The sequence below is a fragment of the Anabrus simplex genome, chromosome 1 (genome assembly GCF_040414725.1).
Source record: "Anabrus simplex isolate iqAnaSimp1 chromosome 1, ASM4041472v1, whole genome shotgun sequence".
Classification (NCBI taxonomy): domain Eukaryota; kingdom Metazoa; phylum Arthropoda; class Insecta; order Orthoptera; family Tettigoniidae; genus Anabrus; species Anabrus simplex.
In genome coordinates this window covers 1,764,253,774-1,764,272,681 of record NC_090265.1, presented here as the reverse complement: position 1 = coordinate 1,764,272,681, position 18,908 = coordinate 1,764,253,774, and positions in this window count along the sequence as shown.

Here is an 18,908-nt window from a genome sequence, read left to right as displayed (position 1 = left end):
GGTTTTGAAAAACATTTAACAAGTAATAGGAAACCAGGCTTCAATCATCGAGACGCTAATTCTGGCCTGTCGAAATATTAGGTTGTAATTAAGTAATGTCCGTAAAAATCAAATGAAAAAGAAAAATTAAAATATATATAATCAAGTGAATCATATTGAATATAGTTGAAATAATTAGATGCATCCAATTGGTTCAAATGAAAACAAAATTATACTCCCTACTATATACAACATTTCAAATTATGGTTTCAATTAAGAATGTAAAAACGCAGTGAAAATAACCAATAATTAATTAATTAATTAATTAAGATCTGGAATCTTTTCTTAGTGAGCTGGATTGCCCCTCAAAGTTACCAAAAATTATATCATTTGATCTTTAATTCACATGCGACTAGTGAAATGAATATCACTTTGCTGAAAACTTAACATCCGTGTCCATGCACAGTAGGAAAATCGTGTGAGAAAGCAATGTTTGTTTTCTAAGAACTTCCACTAATTTATAAGTTTGAAAATTTCCATAATCGTTTCATATTTCATGCTGCCTGATCTCCATATAAGCAAATTCAAGTCCACTTTAAGTCGTAATTAATCTCAAATTAATTCTATCATAAGGCTTATGTGGCTAACTCACTCAATTATCATCTTAATTCATGGTTGAAATTCAATTAAAGTGCGTATCTGGCTGAATGTAGCATTGTCTAGTGTATTTAACTAACTTTCCAACAAATTATACCATAAGTGGAAAAAAAATTGGCATGTTAGAAGACTCTACCTTCATCTAAAAGTCCAAATATGAATGACTAAGTTACCAGTGATGTGTCAAACTGTTCCCATAAAATCATAAATTAAGTTGCCGTATGTGAGAATATTTGGAAATGATCGTAGATAAGTCAGTGAAGGCCTAGATATTAACGTTATTGGCCTCTCGGCTCCTCTGATGATCCTACATACTCAAATAACTCTGTATTGATGGCATTGAGATCGTATCCTAACCTATTTTGTATATCAGGGAACAAAAACAGCAATTGAAAACAGTACGTTTCAATATATACCTTAGCATGCGCAATTTACACATACTATCATCTCTCGGAAGAATACTATGACCAACTTTCCAAATAACAATAACTATCACCATCATAACTTACTATCAACTCATATTATTATTTCATTCACTATTTATCACTTCAAATATCACGTAGCATTCATATTAGTGCGTCTCAGGCACTCATTTCATCAAATACGCTGCATATGTGCCATAACCTACACATATAAAACATTATCCTTACCGTCATAGTATCAAAGAAAAGTACATCACAATATTAAACTGTGCTACTATACTTCGTCGTAAACATTCCCTAAATACGATCTCCAAGCTTGTTATTCTGTTAAAGCCATCACACATGTATGTTAACCTTCATATAATACTCTAACACTTCACTGACAACGATTTAAAAATATCAATCACTTTCTCTCGCATCACATTGATAAATTTGCGAACGACTTTCACTGGTATTTTACGCCTATGTATAGGATTAACGGTAACTTCAGATGAATACCTACTTCCTTGTAACTACACTTGAATATTATCTACGCACGCACAATGTCACAAATTATGTTACACTTAGCCAAAAAAATAAAGGTTTCTACTTACGAAACGACTCATAGGGGACTTAACTTTGCTTATTGGGTAGTGTCTCCCATCTCGCTGTTGTTCATCGGGAATGGTAGGCCTCGCTCCATGGTTCGGCTTAGGTAATCGGGTCCATCTCGTCCTCTCAGCTGATTACCAACCCTCCTGGGTCATCAATCTCGTGAAGCGCCACCATAGTCGGAGTAGTCTCTGCCTCAGTTTCTTAGAACATCATATTGGTCTCTAGTACGTCAGGGACAGAATAACACACTGCATTAGTTGATATTGACATGCTGTAATTCGTTTCGTACTGCCAATGATAAAGGAATATATGTGCTCTGGGCCGTCTAATTTAACTATAACAGCTCTAAATGTGCTCTTATTTGTCAACTCTCTTGCTTGTTGGACGAATGTAAATTTTCTGTGCTTTTTTAGAATTGCACTTTATAGCCAGTTGAATTCCGCTCTCTACGGTATGCAGTATCGGACAAAATATAATGCTTCCGAGCCCAACCGTGACGTAGTAACTGAACAAAGCTTGACGTTTCCTTATCGCCGGTCTTGAATTTCGCGTATATATGTCAATCTACAGTTGACGTTGAGCGGGCTGTCGCGGATTTACTTGATTATAAAATCAGATATCTAACTCGTTTCTTTACTCGATTCCGTCCTTTTTGCTGCAGTGCTGGATTGAGTTTTGTGTTCTAATGGAAGTAACTTTTTTTAATAATCAGTTTAAATAATCCGCTTCTGTCATTCTTTTCTCACCGCCTTCTAAGAATGGTTCTTTCGGTGACTACCGGTTGAAAGTATTATTTTTCGGCTCGTACCGCTGTTAATTGCTTTCATATTGATCTTTTAATGGCTAGAACGCAATTTTTGTTCCTAATACTGCAACTATAGAACGGTGAAATGGCACAGTAAGATTCTATTAAATTGCATAGTTCTTAACATTACGCCAGGAACTCGACGGGGGAAGATACCATATGTCTTTTCTCAAGTGAAGACTGGGTTAGGGAATTTCCATTGTAATGGTAGGCCTTCTTGCCTACCATCAGTCACAATCAAGTTGGATAATTCTCATCTTAATGGCAGACATTCACTCTCCACATCCCTTTTTTACAACCTCAGAAAGACTGGTTTTCCCAACTAAAGTCAAGACTGCTCATTACAATGACGTCAGTAGGAATATTGCGTTTAAATAAAATACAACACATTTTCTCACTTTTAACGACCCGCACTACGCTGCCACTCTATGCTATTATTCTGTTAAGTTTGCGCACTGCTCATTCCAATCAGCGCCTCAGAGTAGGGTTCGAAATGCTGGAATATTGTGATGAACCATTTTACTAATTACCAGCAATATCAGAAAATGTATGAACCAGAGGAATGGCATGCTAAAGAAGAAATTATACAACTCCCCAGCTACTTCCCGCTATTATTCAGGCAGGCTGTCATACTCGGTATCGGAGTTGAGCGCCAGCATAAGAGACAAAGAACATAACTACAAACAATAATCCATGTAATGTAATTGCTGATCAATTTTATGAGCTTTCTATATTGTAGTTCTTAAGATTTTATTTCCTTCCAACTCTAAAATACTACTATTATTACAATCGGTACGGTAAAACTGAATAAAACATAATTAATCGGAAATAGTATTCTCTATAACTTTCGTTATGTAGTACTTTTCGATAGGACCAATAACATACAAAAACTATATTTTTTGCTCCTTCTCCTAAACTACCATTTCACCCAGGGTGAATACTATTATTTATAACCTATAATGTAGTTTATTATTCCCCGACTCTACATGCCGATTTTTATTAAGTTCTGTTTACCCATTATCTCGTGGCTGGGCGTTGATACCGACTTAGCAACAAAAATACAAATTCCTGAATATCTCTGATATCATAGCAGGTACGGCAAATATATATAAGAGATAAATGATCGGATATTTAGTTCTATATATATATCTTTGGGTATGCAGTATTTATCGATAGGACCGCCAATAACGTAAATATTTGAGAATTAAATTTTAGGGCTTCCCCTAAACTCAGCGTGAATAAAAGGAAAGAAGCCGCCGTGGCCTTAATTAAGGTACAGCCCCGGCATTTTCCTGGTGTGAAAATGGGAAAATACGGAAAACCATCTTCAGGGATGCCGACAGTGGGGCTCGAACCCACTATCTCCCGATTGATGGATACTGGCCGCACTTAAGCGACTGCAGCTATCGAGCTCGGTGAATAAAATAATTTATAGCCTAGATTGTATCGACTTATTCTCCGACTTCGCATACCGATTTCCATTCAATTCTCTTCGCCGTTTTCTTGTGATGCGTGTACATACAGACAGACAGACAGACAGACAGACAGACAGACAGACAGACAGACAGACAGACAGACAGACAGACAGACAGACAGACAGACAGACAGACAGACAGACAGACAGACAGACAGACAGACAGACAGACAGAGAAAAATTACGTAAAAGTAAAAAAAGTGCATTTCCTTGTTACTTTGGACATGATCGAAACATAAATACCACTCTTTTCAAATTCTGTGCAATGTGCAGACAAAACTCTTATTTTATATATATAGACTAGCAATTACCCGCGGCTTCGCTCGCGTGGATTTCGTAATTTGATCAAATTAATCGTTCCCTAGCATTGTACTAAGACATTATCTGAAAATTCCTAAAGTACAAAAACTCACCCAAAAATTGAGTTTAATTTACTCCAGAAATACTTTGTAAACTATGTTTGTGGTATTGCCTTTTTGGGCTAAGACGACCATACGACATACAACTGTACATGTGAGAAACAGTCTTCTCTCAAGTCGAAAAAATAAAAATAAATATACGTTTCTTTTTTAAAGGAGATTGCAAATACCACTTTTCACGTTTGTAACATCTTCAGATTTTTGGTATATATATTCTCATACAAATAATTCAACTAATTTTTTCTAATCCATTCAACACCCTCCCCTCCCCCCCCGTTTTTTTCCGAAAACTAAAGAATACGCGTGTTTCCTTATTTTTAAAGGAGATTCCGAATACCTGCTATCACGTCTGCAACATGTTAAATTCTTGAGATATACTGTAGCTACGCTAATTTTTAAAATTCACCCCCTTTTCTCAGTTCCCCTTAAGTGGATTTTCAGAAAAATATTTATGTTTCTTTACATTTACAGGAATTCCAAATAACAGTTTTCAAATCTGTGATATGTTACGTGTCTGAGATAATTTGCAGATGTAGTCTTTTTAAAAATTCATCCCATTTGTCACTTTTGTTCACCCCCTATTCATCGGATTACTCAAAAACTCAAAAATACGTGTTTCTTTATTTTCAAAGGAGATTCCAAATTTCCATTTTCATGTCTGTAACATCTTCGGTTTTTGAGATATAAGTCTCCTCATAAAATGTGTTCAACCATTTTTCCGCCTTTCTTCGCCCCCCTTAATGGGAATTTCCGTAAACAAAAAGTACATGTTTCCTTATTTTTGAAGGAGATTCCAATACCAATTTTTACATTTGCAAACTTTTAAATTTTTTAGATAGTCTATAGTTATCATCATTTTAAAAATGCACCCCCCTTTCACCCCCTTAGCGACGGAATATCCAAAAATCCTCCCTTAGCGAGCACCTACATGTTAATATGAATGCATCCCCAAAATTTCATTTCTTTATGCCCAGTAGTTTTGGCTCGGCGATGATGAATCTGTCAGTCAGCCGTGTCATGAACAGCCTTGCCCTTGGTCGAACTACAACCGGTTGCACATGTGCAGCATAGTTCTATCCTGAATGTGCCCTCATTAGGTGTCACTACACGGGTCCATGACTGCGTGGCCTTGGGTTCGATTCGAGGCCGACAAACTGATCTTAACCTTAGACAGTTGATTGCCTTGGCTAATACGGAGTTTCACTTACACAGCAGAAGCTGTCCACACTCGTTGGATGGTCGGGCTTAGAAAAAAAAATACAAGGCCTGCACTGGCTAACAATAGTCACATGGAATTTTGCAGTTATGTCATTGTTCTCGCTACTTTCTTCTCTGCTGCGTCCAGCATACTAGTGAGATATTCCGAGTCTAGCAAAGTTTCTGTTTAGTGGAAAACAAGATAACAGCACAATCACCATTTTATTCGTGAAGAGGGGTTAAATGCCTAGGGTCTCAGGGGGCCCAGAACAAAAAAAAAAATTTAAAGTTTAAATACATTTAGATCCCAATAAGAATACAGTAATAAGACGAAAATTGCACAAATTTTACACTAAAATGACACCAAGGTGATTTCACAAATACACCCAAATCCTTGGTGAAGCTCTGGAGCTTTTCTGAAGCAAATTTGGTTCAACAGTGGTGCTGAAAATAAAGAAGTTTGAAGGAAAATTTTGATGTTTTGGCGCCAACTTGGCGCAGAAATTATCTGATTAATGAACTTCATTTTTGGTGAAAATTATGGTGTAAAACATCTCTTCTGCACCAAATTAGTTGGTTCAAAACTGGTGTAAATTAATGCGAAAAATATGTGGTGTAATTATGATGCAGTTTTGGTGCATGTTTCATTGGTGTTGAATCGGCGTACCCAATGTCGCTTTTTCACCAAATTAGCACCACAAATACACCGCGTTTGCGCCGATAATAATTTTACACTTTTTTTTTTTGTAAACTTTGCCGCCAGCCTCTGGAGATCAGATAAGTCTTGGTTATAACATAACGTGCAAGTTCGCAGTTCTGGTTTAAATTAAACGAGGGGTGGGGTGGGGAGTAACGGGATTTAGGATTTCGGAACCCTCAGTGGCTCAGGGGCCCGAAAATTCTGTCACCGGGCCTGTATTCATGTATTCGGCCGTGTACTTAAAAACAGCTCCATATCCAACTCTTGATATCTGTCACTCGTGATCGGAAGTACTCCGCGGTTTATTGCATGTACTACGTCGTACATTTAAGGGACATGCGGGAAGAATCTGAATCTGATTGTTCCTTCCGTGCAATGCACGTTTAGTCTCTTCATGCAGGCTACCGCGTTAATCGATTATCAAAACGGAGACCCTGAAACCTTCAGGTGTCCACCACTGGTAGGGCACTGTTTGGAATCGGAGCTCTCCATCTCTCCAATCGCTTAACAGTCCGACTTATTGGCTGAATGGTCAGCGTACTGGCCTTCGGTTCAGAGGGTCTCGGGTTCGATTCCCGGCCGGGTCGGGTTTTTAACCTTCATTGGTTAATTCGAGTGGCCCGGGGGCTGAGTGTTTGTGCTGTCCCCAACATTCCTGAAACTCACACACTACACACTTAACACTATCCTCCACCACAATAACACGCAGTTCCGAACACATAGCAGATGCAGCCCATCCTCATCGGAGGGTCTGCCTTACAAGGGCTGCACTCGGTTAGAAATGGCCACACGAAGTTATTATGTTATTATCATTTAATACAGTGATATTCAAATTTTTTGGTTGGCGTACCCCCAAAATCCAATTGTTTTACCTTCGTACCACCGAAGTAAGAGTATATTGCGGTTATACCGGATATAAGAAATGATTTTTGCTGGATGCCAAATAATATTAACTATAAGCATAATCATCATCATCATCCGCAGCTTGTCCAGCTTGCTCAGTGTCCTTGTGCCCATTGAGGCATGAAAGTGTTGTGGTTGCGGTTTTAAGGTCGCATTCCCTTCTTGACACTACCCCAGCAACGCCAGGAATCGAACCACGGTCGGCTAGATGAAGGCAAGCAGTAAGCCGCTGCACCATTCTGTTCGCCATAACAATAATGTATTGTATTCATTTCATCGCTGGGCAAAGGAAAGTTCGTAACATCTTCGAGTAAAGTTTACAGAAGAAGCCTACAACTGAACGGTCAGCAATGGCCAGAGAACTGTTCCTGGTATTTTCACTGCTTAACGAGAGTCCAGTTATTCGACTATTGGAGTCTCCTGTTTTCTTCTCAGGCAACGCGGCTAGCCTTCACAAAACAGATGGAGATTCCCATTGAATCTCATTGACCGCCTGCAGTCATTCTTCTGGGCTTTTGTTAGAGCCAGAGTATCTGATTGTCGAAATTGAGCAGTAATCAGATTCTGGATAAGTTAAACCTTCGCCCGTTATCTAGTCGCAGGAAAGTAGCCGACCTTAGATTCCTACATAACGCTGTTAAAGGAGTATTTTGTTCGTTCTCCTGAACCTGCATCCTTCTTTCCTTACATGTTGCTACTCGCAAAACCAGGACTAATCCGCCCCTTTATATTCCGTATTCCCGCCTCTCTCTCGTTCAAAGAACTTTATTTATCCGCATACCAACCCTCCTTAACTCTATTTTATGACAGGAACTTGGACGTTTTTCCTTCGTATGCCTCTTTTAATGTATTCTTCCTTAACCTAGTTCATTTTCTTCACATTCAATTTTCCTCTTCGCATTGCTGTCCCCTCTCTCGTACATAATGTAATATTTATTTATTTTTTTACTGTACTATCCTGTCACTTATGTGTTATACCTGTATTTATCTTAGTGTGCCTAACTATAATTTCTTCTCTTCGTTTCACGTTCAATCTTTAATTTTCCTCGTTGTTTCTTTTGCCTTCATGTTTTGTTGTTAATTGGTGTCTCTACAGTTATCTTGTTAGTTTTTAATTTTTCCTCTATTTTTATCATTAGAAGTTTTTTTCCTCATTGTCCTTTACTTATTTTTTATGTTGCTATGTGCTACTCCATAGTATTTTTTTTTTTTTTTTGCGGAACCCAGTAATTCGGCTTCTCCCTGTTTTGATTTCCCAAATAAATAAATAAATAAATAAATAAATAAATAAATAAATAAATAAATAAATAAATAAATAAATAAATAAATAAATAAATAAATAAATAAATAAATAAATAAATAAATAAAGAAAGAAAGAAAGAAACGGTAGTGGAATTACGAGGTTTTCATTGCCTAGCAACGATGTATGTGCACTGTTATTGAACAGAATTGAAGTGAATTAGTGGATTTATGAAAAAAAAAGAGCAATGTAGCATAAGTAAGCATACTTAGTCAATGAGAGGTGCAAACTGGTAATTTAGAATAAATAGTTCGTAAAGTTGCGGATGAAAACACAGAATAAAAAGAAGATTTTACTGAAACTGAGCAGGCTCCCTGAACTGTTCACTGCAAACAGTTAGAGGTTACGATAAATTTGTGTACTCCTTGAGGCGACTGCGTGTACCACACTTTGAAAATCATGCCGTGAGGTTGTCTGTCTCCTTCCAGAGATGAAACCTAGCGGTAAATAGTCTACTGCAGCGATGGAAATATTGCCGGCCCAGCTGCAGCTACTATGTCACTGATGACGATTACGGTCCGTGTGACATTCGTACAGATTACTGTTGTACTACATTTTCTGAACAAATTTCTGAGGATATGCATTCATTCCTTTCTCGGAATCGAAAGAGACGGATGGACATGAAATACCTACATAAAATAACATGTTCTGACCGACTGACTGACTGATTCATCATCGCCGAGCCAAAAGGAAGTATTTTTGGATATTCCGTAGATAAGGCGGTGAAAATGAGAGTAATTTTTTAAAATGGTTATACCTATATCTCACAAACTTACCAGTTTAAAGACGTGAACATAGGTATTTGGAATCTCCTTTAAAAGTAAATATATACGTATTTTTTGTTTTCGGAAAATCCCCTTACGGGGGCGAAAAGAATTGAAAAAGTGGGTAAATTTTTAAGTGAGTATATCTCAAAAACCTAGCATGTTACAGGCGTTCAGTTTCCCAATAACCTGGTCATCTTAGCCCCAAAAGGAAACACCACAAACGTGGTTTACAAATGTTCTGGGGTAAATGAAACTCAATTTTTCGGTGAGCTTTTATACTTTAGGTATTTTTAAATAATGTATTAGTGCGGTAACCAGGAACGATTACATGATCAAATTACGAAATTCACGCTAGCGAAGCCGCGGGCAGCTTCTAGTTCTCAATAAATGCCACCAGATTTTCCAGAATCTCCAGCTTCCTTGCTGGAGTAAATCCTACATCACCCTATAGTGTCTTAACTATTTTCAACGTCAAAAAACACGAAAAGTGGAGAAATCTGCAGAAGAAAGACGAGAGTCACGAAGACCGAGAAAATAAAAAAACTCCTAGGTCTCGAGAACGTAATGCCGTCGAGGTTGGAAAAGAGTTGACCAAGGGAGATCAGATAAGAAAGATAAAATTTGATGGTGGTCCTAAGTTTTGTTTTAGAGGAAGTACATCTAGGTAACCATACTCTGTGAACACATTAAATTGTTAAAAAAATACAATATTTAAAAGCTAACTTTCAGAATGAATTAAAAATATAATAACCACAATAAGCATAAGCGAAAAGGACCAAAAGAGGTCAAAAGGGAACGTAAATAGCCCGGGAAGTACGAAATCGATTGCTGGAAAGAAAGTTTGAAAATGGGAGGAACATTGCCGTAATCTCTCAGAAAACAAGTCAGATCGCGAAATTTGGCGGATTCTCTCAGAAAACGAGTCAGATCGCGAATTTCGGCGGATTATGTATGAAACGTTAAGCATTCAATTATAACTTTCAGTATAATACCGTAGCGAAGCACGGGTGTCTTGCTAGTTTTAAAAAAGGCACTATGTACCACTCCATTGTCTTTAATACCTCCCCAGTAATTTGATCAATTCCTGCTGCTTTTCCTTGCTGAAGCAGTTTGATTTCTCTGAAAATATCTTCAGTTGTGAATGAGAAGCTTCTTGCTTCCCTATGTGTCCCTCCCTTTCTATCTTCTGTTTCGGTTTCCAACTCCTGACAATCTTCTACTGAATCTTTGAATTTCCTACTAAGTAGGTTTGCTTTCTCAGTATCTGTTAAATACTGTTCACTCCCTTCTCCCACCATTGTAGGAATCTGAATTCCTTTTCCTCTTTGATTCCTGATATATGAATACAGCTTTTTCCATTTCCTTTTGTGGCCATTACCCTCTTGAAGTATGCCATTCATATAATTCTCTTTTGCTTCCTTTTTCACTCTATTCAGTTCCCTTATTAGCTGTTTTCTAGTTTCTCTACTCTCCCTACCCTCTTTGATTTTCCTGTTTACTATTCTACATTTTCTTTTTAATTTTCTTATTTCCCTTGTATAATAAACAGGGTCTGAGATCATTATACCCTTCATAACAGGTACAAATCTCTTCTCTCCTTCCCAAATGATTCCTTAAAATTTAGCCCAAAGTGTATCCACATTATTCCCTTCACTTATCCAACAACTGAATTGTGATTTAGGGTAAGTCCCAAATTCCTCAACTTTAGTTTTCTGTATAATTTCTTGTCTTGTGTGACCCTCTTATTAAGCCTTTTTAGTACCAGTCCTACATCCATTATTACAGCCTTATGGGCACCTATTCCTTCAATTAACTCAGTTTTAACAACAATTTCCCATGGTTTAACCAAGAATACATCTAGCAAGTTATTGAGACGAGTCAGTTCTTGTACTACTTGTGTATATCCTCCCTCCCAAATGAAATTTGGAAGTTTCTGTTCATGGGATTCACTTGCAGCTTCATTCCATTCAACTTCAGGCAATTTTAGATCTCCCCAATTACACTGACTGACAGAGCAAATGCAACACCAAGAAGGAGTGGTCAGAACTTTATGCCAATTGCAGGGTAGACCGACGTCACTGAGGTATGCTCATGATGTGAAATGCGCCGCTGTGCTGCGCACGTAGCGAACGATAAATGGGACACGGCGTTGGCGAATGGCCCACTTCGTACCGTGATTTCTCAGCCGACAGTCATTGTAGAACGTGTTGTCGTGTGACACAGGACACGTGTATAGCTAAGAATGCCAGGCCGCCGTCAACGGAGGCATTTCCAGCAGACAGACGACTTTACGAGGGGTATGGTGATCGGGCTGAGAAGGGCAGGTTGGTCGCTTCGTCAAATCGCAGCCGATACCCATAGGGATGTGTCCACGGTGCAGCGCCTGTGGCGAAGATGGTTGGCGCAGGGACATGTGGCACGTGCGAGGGGTCCAGGCGCAGCCCGAGTGACGTCAGCACGCGATGATCGGCGCATCCGCCGCCAAGCGGTGGCAGCCCCGCACGCCACGTCAACCACCATTCTTCAGCATGGGCAAGACACCCTGGCTGTTCCAATATCGACCAGAACAATTTCCCGTCGATTGGTTGAAGGAGGCCTGCACTCCCGGCGTCCGCTCACAAGACTACCATTGACTCCACAGCATAGACGTGCACGCCTGGCATGGTGCCGGGCTAGAGCGACTTGGATGAGGGAATGGCGGAACGTTGTGTTCTCCGATGAGTCACGCTTCTGTTCTGTCAGTGATAGTCACCGCAGACGAGTGTGGCGTCGGCGTGGAGAAAGGTCAAATCCGGCAGTAACTGTGGAGCGCCCTACCGCTAGACAACGCGGCATCATGGTTTGGGGCGCTATTGCGTATGATTCCACGTCACCTCTAGTGCGTATTCAAGGCACGTTAAATGCCCACCGCTACGTGCAGCATGTGCTGCGGCCGGTGGCACTCCCGTACCTTCAGGGGCTGCCCAATGCTCTGTTTCAGCAGGATAATGCCGCCCACACACTGCTTGCATCTCCCCCAGAGGCTCTACGAGGTGTACAGATGCTTCCATGGCCAGCGTACTCTCCGGATCTCTCACCAATCGAACACGTGTGGGATCTCATTGGACGCCGTTTGCAAACTCTGCCCCAGCCTCGTACGGACGACCAACTGTGGCAAATGGTTGACAGAGAATGGAGAACCATCCCTCAGGACACCATCCGCACTCTTATTGACTCTGTGCCTCGACGTGTTTCTGCGTGCATCGCCGCTCGCGGTGGTCCTACATCCTACTGAGTCGATGCCGTGCGCATTGTGTAACCTGCATATCGGTTTGAAATAAACATCAATTATTCGTCCGTGCCGTCTCTGTTTTTTCCCCAACTTTCATCCCTTTCGAACCACTCCTCCTTGGTGTTGCATTGTCACTGTCAGTCAGTGTATTACCATATCATTATTATTGTTTTTATGAGTATACTCTATTATCTTGATTTATAAATTTCATTTTTGTTCCGTATTGATAGCTACCAAATATCATAAAAAGGAATGCTGTATGTTATACTCTATTATTTTCTCAAACATTTCCATGTCTCTTTCCTCTCTTCCAGGCCTGTACGTTCCTATAATTTCCACCTCCTTCATATTATCACAAACTAATTTTATCCCTAATATTTCATCCCTTTCGTCAGTAAACCATTCGTGTGAACAATAAGTTTCCCTCACCAGAATAAACACCTCCCCCCTCCAATTTTATCTCCTCGGTCTCTACGATAGACCATATACCCTTCTGGAAATACTTCTCTATTACCCACCCCTTCTCTCAACCACGATTCCACTCCTATCACCACATCAGTCTCATAAGATTCCATCAATGTACCGAATTTTAATTGTTTATTTACTACACTCTGACAGTTTACCAAGAGCAACCTCAGACCCCTTCCTCCCTAAAACTTGACTGTTGCAATTGAGTAACTTGAAATTCCTTACTTTCCTGAGTTTCATTTTCTAGTTTACTGAGCCATCTTGAAGTACAGCTGGCTCTTTCTACTAGTTTTCCTGGTCAGTATTATAACTCAAGATGGTTGCCTTTTCTACAGTACAAATCTTAAGATTAATAAAATCTAGAACAATATTTGCAATCTTTTGTTTACCTGAATTGTTTAGATGAAGACCATGCTTTGTGTAACATTGTCTCTCGAAACTGCTGCTGTCAATTACCTGTGTATTACGAAAATGTTTACAAAAGTTAACCATATCTGTATTAACTTTGTCCACTTCAGTGATCACACACGAGTCTCTAATCAAATCATGCCTGTGGGGCACGTTCACTACAAAGATGTTAGTGTGAGTCAGCTTACCTAGTGTACATTTAAATGACATTCTTAGTGTCGTTGTGAGCTACGTTGTTCGTCCCGCCGATGATCACTACTGCATTACGACTTCCGAGATTTCTTTCTGCCTGCTCCGTGTTTTCCAATACCTTCTTGATTGGGGCCCCAGGATAGATGACGGCCGATGCTGCAATATCTCCATTGTTCATTTCCTTCGCAGTTCCCCTCGCCTGGCTATCACCAAATATAAGAATGTCCGACACTTTCGCCGGTGCACTGTGTGGGATTTTAGGCGTAACTTTGCCGTTTCTCGTAACGGAGTTTGAGCTATACGTTTGACTGCTTCCCATACGGATAAGTCCTTGCGTATCGCTTACTTCCCTCAGGGCTGAAAATCTATTTGTGGTATCAATTACAAAGTTGTCCTTATTTAACTGTACACTTTTCCTCCTAGAATCTGAAGCAACTTGATACCATGCGCTAGAATTCACGGGGCCACCTGTGTTCTGAGTGTTTACTGGTACCGGTACTTTCGATTCCAGTAAACGTACCTTCTCCTTTAAAATCTCATTCTCCGCTTTTAATGCTTGTAAATCCTGTTGCAATAAAGAGAGAGTACATTATCATTACCTCTATCCTCCTAGGAATGAGACACCAGCGGTTTGTTAGCGCTATTCACACTAACCACTACACCACAGAGGCGGACAAAGATTTCATACTATGAAATATTTCAACTTGCAGTCAGCCTGGTGGCCATAATCGCTATCTGTGTCTCACGAGAAGTCGCGACAGCTTGCACAGTAGGTGCGGCACGAGTTACTACACTAAACTACAAACATTAGTCGAGATAAGCAGTGCGAGCTCTCTGAAAGAGATGCGTGTTCATAATTAAACTGTCCATTGCGCGCTACTTACAGTAACTCTGTAACTAAAGCACAATTGCACTACCAATTTGAAGCCTCACAGCAGCACCTTAGTTCACAAGAATCCCCGCGGACGAAACCGATGTTTATTGTCAGGCATTGAGACTTGAGATTGGCGCGTGCGCAACAGCTCTTACCCCGCATGCACGCGACTTCTCGTCAGATGACCATAGTATATCGTCCGACGCTGCGCTTAGCCGGTTTGAGTCCCGTTGTTCACCATCAGAATGTTGGCCGGCAGTTTAGGGGAGGTACTGTACACAATTCATAATCAAAGGAATGTGCGCCAAAAACCTAGACCAGGGCCTCTCAAACGCCCAAAATCTCACGCGTGCAGAGCGAGGCGCAAGAGCTCCGTGCACTGTGCATCGGTGCCGCTCGGTGCCGCTCGGTATGGCTCGGATCAACGCTTCGTCTCTGGGCTACTCGGCTATGCTCGGCTCTACTCGGCTATACTCGGCTCAACTCAGCCCGGATTTGGAGCGCTACGGCGCAAGTGGGGGAGAGGGAGACAGGGGGAGCGAGCGAGACAGGCGTGAGGAAAGAGAGAGTTAGCGCTATTGCTCCAAATCCAGGAGTAGGGGTCTGCACTCTGGTCAACCAAGCCAAGTCGTCTTTTGCACCGTGCACAGTGCATGCACCACGCGCATGCACCCTGAAAGGCCCTGACCTAGACTCACTTCCAAACCTCTCCGCAATGTCATATCGAGTGGAGGCACACAACACTGTTGATGGCGATGCTTCCGTCGGACGGTGAGGTTAAGCCTTGAGCAGATCATTTGGTGCTATTCGACAGGAGTAGGCTATGTAACGGCATCGGGCTTCAATCTCACCCTTCACACTATTCTACATCATGTTATTCATTTCATCTCATGAACTTCTCTGATGAGTTTGACGTCAAGAAGGTTATCCGGTTGTAAAACCTCGCTATGAAGTTTCATCTCAGTTCGTACCCGACAACGCAGAGAAATGGTCTAAGGGTTGCGCACACATTAGCTTGCACTGTAATCGATTCGTTCTGAACACCCAGTATCTGGCGTGTTTGTTCTATAAAATATGTTTGTAGAGTATGGAATTTTGTTCCTGCTGTCAATATTTCATTTCAGGTGAAGTGTTTTACGTACCTTTATGATAGCACTCTCAGTGTATTTCAACCATGCGAACGGCCCAGATAATTATGTTGCTGATGATCATCAGCATTGATTTTAAGATATCATAATTACTGATCATTTACCCAAATTTGAACCTGCGTGGCTCAGGCGGAAGCGCGCCGGGCTCTCACCTGTGGGTTCCCTGGTTCAAATTCCCGTCACTCCATGTGAGATCTGTGCTGGACAAAGCGGAGGTAGGATAGGTTTTACTCCGGTTTTCTCTGTCATCTTTCATTCCGCCAGCACACCCCAATATCATTTCATCTGTCAGTCATTAATCATTGCCCCAGAGGAGTGCGACAGGCTTCGGCAACCAGCACAATTTCTATCCTAGATGGGGGCTTCATTCATTCTACTCCTAACCCGGTCGAATGACTGGAAACAGGCTGTGGATTTGCATTCATGTACCCAAATTTATTTGAAGCCTGTCAGGCCCAAAGCAAGCTGTTTCCTTGTTACCGGTGTAGAGATTTTAGCCCTATGCCCCATCACCGGAATTAATCTGGTATTTATTTTTCTTGAAGCCGAGTGTACCTTAATTCCAGAAATGTAGGCTTCGTTTCTAAACTGTTCGAGGTCGACGGATGCAGAGTGAGTCTCGGCCCACAAATGACCACGGCTGGTCCATGGTCCGACAGCTCTGCACTCCGTGGCTCTACACCTCTGTATTCGGGAGACGAAGAGGGGCTGGTCCCCACCGTCGGCTGTCCTGAGAATGGTTTTCCGTGGTTTTCCATTTTCCTGCACTAAGGCGGATGCCGGTACAGTTCATAGTATAGTCCACGGCCGCCAACCTCCTCACCTTCTCCGTACATCTTCACCTAACAAATCTCCTGGCCTGAGAGATGGCGTCACCGTCTAGGAGGCCCGCCTCCCCCTTCAGGGAAGGTATGAAAACATTATGTAGTAGTAGTGGTAGCTAAACTTTTCATTTCTTCTCGCTACAATTTAATGTCGTACTAATTCAGAAAGGTTTAAGGCGATGATTGGATAGGAAATACTAGGACCGCGGGGGTCTAGATAGACTCTACAGCCCCTGGATTTTTCCTGGTGATGAAACGGGAAATTCTATGATGAATCATCTTCAGGGCTGTCGATGTTGGGGTTCGAACTCACCATCTACTGAATGGAAGCTTACAGCTACACGGCTCTCAGTGTGCAGCTAACTCTCCCAGTATTCGTCCTCCTGAAGGGGAATCGAACCCACGTTTCTTCATGTGAACAGAGAACGGCTTAACGTTCTCGATTAAGTAACCCGTGTGCAATTCTATTAAATATATAAATAAAACTCATATCCCGTTAATTATCCAGTAAAAGCTAGTTTCTCCGTGGTTCGATGCTATAGTGTTGACTTACGGATCCCAATATCCCAGGCTCAAACCGACAAAGTTAAATAGATAATTTGAGTGGTGGAGGAAAACATTCGAAACGCTATGTCCACGTGGTGTTTACCCGGATAAATAATAAAACTCTTTCATAGTTCACGCTGCCATCTTGTGGAGTAAGCTGGAACGTCGAAATTGATCCAGGTTTAATGTGATCAGAGAGCTGTGGAAGCTTTTCGGAATAAGACTAGTACATGATATTACTATTGGAACTGTGATATCTGATTCTAGTTTCCACAGGCGTTGCATATCTATTGCCAGATCTGTGTACTTTCTTATATTTGTGGCTATTGTTGTTTGCAGCTAATTGCTAATTGCTTTACGTCGCACCAACACAGACAGGTCTTATGGCGACGATGGGACAGGAAAGGCCTAGGAATGGGAAGGAAGCGGCCGTGGCCTTAATTAAGGAGCAGCCCCAGCATTTGCCTGGCGTGAAAATGGGAAACCACGGAAAACCATCTTCAGGGCTGCCGACAGTGGGGTTCGAACCCACTATCTCCCGGATGCGAGCTCACAGCTGCGCGCTCCTAACCGCACGGCCAACTCGCCCGGTTTGTTGTTTGCAGATTATTATTATTATTATTATTATTATTATTATTATTATTATTATTATTATTATCATTATTATTATTATTTGTGAATGACCCCGTTGTATCACTCACCGCTTTAATGATTCGCTTTTCTGGTCTGAGATATGCCTTTCAGTTTTTCTCCCTGGCTCTCTTTCTTCCTTTCTTCAGTCTACTTGATTCCTGGTCTCCTTGGAGCTTCATTCTTTGTTTGTACTACCGATCTGTTTAATTCTTTAAGGAGCAGATTTCTGTCTAATATTTCTGATGCATTTATCTGGGCTTTCTCCAGGTCCATTCTCACTTCTTGATTCTATGGTAGACTCTTCAGTTTTCTGCTGTATGTCATGATCCTGTGTGTAAGCCTTGTTGCTGGGAGTCCTTGAACGTGTCCATATTTTAAAAAATATATTATTCAACAGTTCTCGAAGTGTTGAAGGTGTGTTCTGAAGCCGGTTTCCGATGTGAGTGCGAATGTCGCTATCTGCGGTAACCCCCTCCCAGCCCTCTGTACTACATTATTCCGCAACAGGTTTCAAAGTGATGCATTCGGGTTCCGAAGCCGGTTTCCAATGTGAGTGTGATTGTTGGCGAGCTACAGTAATTGGCAAATTGATTTCCCCCACTAAACTCCACAATTCACAGATGATGGCCATGAAATTTTAACACTAGCTTCTACACCTCGTTTCACTTCATTTGCAGCCCAGTGCGTGCCAACTGCAACTCAGGATGAGTATTCTGCTGCTACTTGCGTTGACTGGTTGCGTGTGGTTTATCAAATTCTGGTGGTCGCGTCGACGTCTCCGTGAATTAGCGTCTCAAATTCGAGGACCTTCCGCAATACCTCTTCTGGGCAATATCCATAACATTTTTGAAGGGCCGGAAAAGTTTTTCGTTTTTCTTTGCAGTTTATTTGACCGATACGAACGTAAGACATTTCGATTTTGGTTCGGACATATACTTTATATTGTTGTCACAAATGCAGAGGATTTGGAGCAACTTTGCATTAAAGAACGGTTCTTGAAAAGGGACCCATGTGTTTCGGTAGCCATGGAGAAGTTTATGGGGAAGGGGTTAATAACCTGTAGAGCTGAAAGCTGGAAACAGCAACGTAAGGTCATTGCCCCTACATTCAGACCAAATGTATTAGAGACATATTTTTCAGTTTTTAATTCCCAGGCTTGTGTTTTGGTCAATCAGTTAGAAAAGTTAGCCAGTGGTGATGCGTTTGATGTCTATCCGGTACTGTCCCTTTGCACACTTGATATGATTTGTGAAAACACTATGGGGATTAATTTCAAGGCACAGGAAGGGAGAAATACGCCTTTATCGCACTTTTTTTTTGAATTTAA